The sequence below is a fragment of the Poecilia reticulata genome, linkage group LG4 (assembly GCF_000633615.1).
Source record: "Poecilia reticulata strain Guanapo linkage group LG4, Guppy_female_1.0+MT, whole genome shotgun sequence".
NCBI classification, from domain to species: Eukaryota; Metazoa; Chordata; class Actinopteri; order Cyprinodontiformes; family Poeciliidae; genus Poecilia; species Poecilia reticulata.
This window is the reverse complement of record NC_024334.1, coordinates 5462709-5465223: the sequence shown is the minus strand read 5'-3', so window position 1 is coordinate 5465223 and position 2515 is coordinate 5462709. Positions and strand designations below refer to the sequence as shown.

Below are 2515 nucleotides of genomic sequence, written 5' to 3'. Positions count from 1 at the left end.
GTTCCAGGACCTGCAGGATATTCCAGGACCTGCAGGATATTCCAGGACCTGCAGGATGTTCCAGGATGTTCCAGGACCTGCAGGATGTTCCAGGATATTCCAGGACCTGCAGGACCCGATTCTGCTGACTGGAGTTTCTGACCTCAGTTAGCGCTAGGCTAACGCTAGCATGTCTCCTCTCTGTTTTGATAGGACTTGTTGGTAACCAGGTCCAGCAGGTCAGCTGACTGGGGAACCGGCAGAGCAGGTCACATGACCCAGACAGGAAGTGAGGACGGATTCTCCTCACTTCCGGGTTCTGATCGGTTCTGATCCGGTCCAGGTTTTCTGGGACCAGCAGCTTGGTCATCATCATCATCATCATCATCATCATCATCATCATCATCAGCCAGAGGTTCTGGGTGTGAAACTGTGTGATTCTGTGTGGAGCAGCAGCCAATCAGAGGCCAGGCTGGGCATAGGGGGCGGGGCCTGTGGTGACAGGAACATGCTGGAACCAGAACCAGCGGCACCATCTGCTCCGGGCTCTGGACCGGCGCCGCGGTGCGTTCGGGTGCCAGCCGCCGCGTCAGTCTTCAGGCTGTTTGCTCCGTCGGCACCGCTGGGCTCCTGCCAGGCAGCCGTCAGGGTTCTGGCCCGGTACCAGCGGCGCCGATTCTCACTGTTTGCAGCTTCACGCCTCGCTGCGTCGAGGCGCCTGGGCGGATCTGTCAGGAGTCCGTTTGGGTCGGAGGGACTCCGGTTCTGGTCGGTCTGTCCATGATGCCCCGGCAGAACCAGGAGAACCTATACGGGCCGGTTCTGATCCAGCAGAGCAGATCCTCCCTGGTGATGGTTTCTCTCTGTTCCCATGGAAACGGTCTGCTCCTGCCGGCCCGGTTCTCTGCGGTTCTGACCGGCTCAGTGTGATCTCTGAGTGATTAACCAATCAGTAAATGGATCAGAACCTCAGCGCAGCAGCTGGCCCGATCCGATTAGCAGGGCCGCCAGATGTTGGAAGACCTGCTGGTTCTCTGGGTCACGTGATCCGGACCCGACCCATTTACAGAACCGGGCCATCCTCTGTGACCCACCTTCAGGTCAAAGGTCAACAATGAAAATGTTCTAGGATCTTCATCTCCGAGGCCTGCAGGAGGCGCCACAGAGTCCACTCCTCTCCTCCAGAACCAGAACCACCGGAACCACCAGAACCATCAGAACCATCGGAACCACCAGAACCATCAGAACCACCAGAACCACCGGAACCATCAGAACCATCGGAACCACCAGAACCATCGGAACCACCAGAACCATCGGAACCACCAGAACCATCAGAACCATTAGAACCGTCAGAGCCACCAGAACCAGAACCACTGGAACCATCAGAACCACCAGAACCATCAGAACCATCAGAACCACCAGAACCATCAGAACCACCAGAACCACCAAAACCATCGGAACCACCGGAACCATCGGAACCACCAGAACCATCGGAACCACCAGAACCATCGGAACCACCAGAACCATCAGAACCACCAGAACCATCAGAACCATCAGAACCACCAGAACCATCAGAACCACCAGAACCACCAAAACCACCAGAACCATCGGAACCACCGGAACCATCAGAACCATCGGAACCACCAGAACCATCGGAACCACCAGAACAATCAGAACCACCAGAACCATCAGAACCACTGGAACCATCAGAACCAGTATCTATCCCCCCAAGCTGCTCATCATCAGAGCTGCAGGTCAGCGACCCGCCAGGTCCAGTTGCAGGCGGTTCTGCTGTTGGACTGAAACCGGACCCGGCCGCTGGCGGACCTGGAATTGAAGTGGATTGGGTTTCTGAGGATGATCCTGGAGAAAACCGAACCGGGTCGGGTCCAGGTTGAGCCCCTGCTGGGCTGGAGCTGCTCAGAGGGAAAGCAGAGCGGGAATTGAATCGGCAACCCGAAAGGGAAGCTGGAGCGGTACCGGCCCGCAGGATGATGCTGCCATGCTCAGACGGTCCTGGTCCGTCCAGCTCTGCTTCTGGTTCCGTCTGATATTTAAAGGTTCTGGACCAGAACCTGACCCACAGCTGGCTGTTTCTGGCCTGCAGCCCATCTGGGTCGGAATCAGAACCTTCAACCATCAGCCCCCTGGCCCCAGCAGGAAGTGTGCATGCGGTTCTGGTTCTGGTTCTAATAAAGCGGGCCGGGCCTGGGGCTGAACTTCCTGTAGCTCTGCTTTGATTTATCTCAGATGTAAACAGAGAGCCTTCCTCTCCTCCTGGGTTTATTTGGGTTCTGGCCCGGCCCGGCCCGGCCCGGCCCGGCCGGCGCTGCAACCGGATCGCTGTGGCTCGTCAAAACGTTGCAGGTCCTGCAGAACCGCAGAGCAGGAAGTTCCCTGATCGCAGGATCGTCTTCAGCAAATAAAATAAAATAAAATAAAATAAATTCCTTTCTGCTGAAACATCCTGGATAACAAGGAGCAGCTGGACACACACACACACACACACACACACACAGAGACACACACACACACA

At 56.4% G+C, this 2515-nt stretch overlaps 1 protein-coding gene and 1 long non-coding RNA gene across 2 annotated transcripts in view; one reads left to right on the top strand and one right to left on the bottom strand.

Moving 5' to 3' along the window:
* Positions 1 to 1212, bottom strand: part of LOC103463263 (uncharacterized) — a 1477-nt gene extending 265 nt beyond the window's left edge. Inside the window, exon 1 of the long non-coding RNA XR_533488.2 lies at positions 11 to 1212. This is a non-coding gene — a long non-coding RNA (uncharacterized LOC103463263). The remainder of the gene's footprint in view (positions 1 to 10) is intronic.
* The window catches only part of nfia (nuclear factor I/A), a 70722-nt gene that overhangs the window by 5114 nt on the left and 63093 nt on the right, over positions 1 to 2515 (top strand).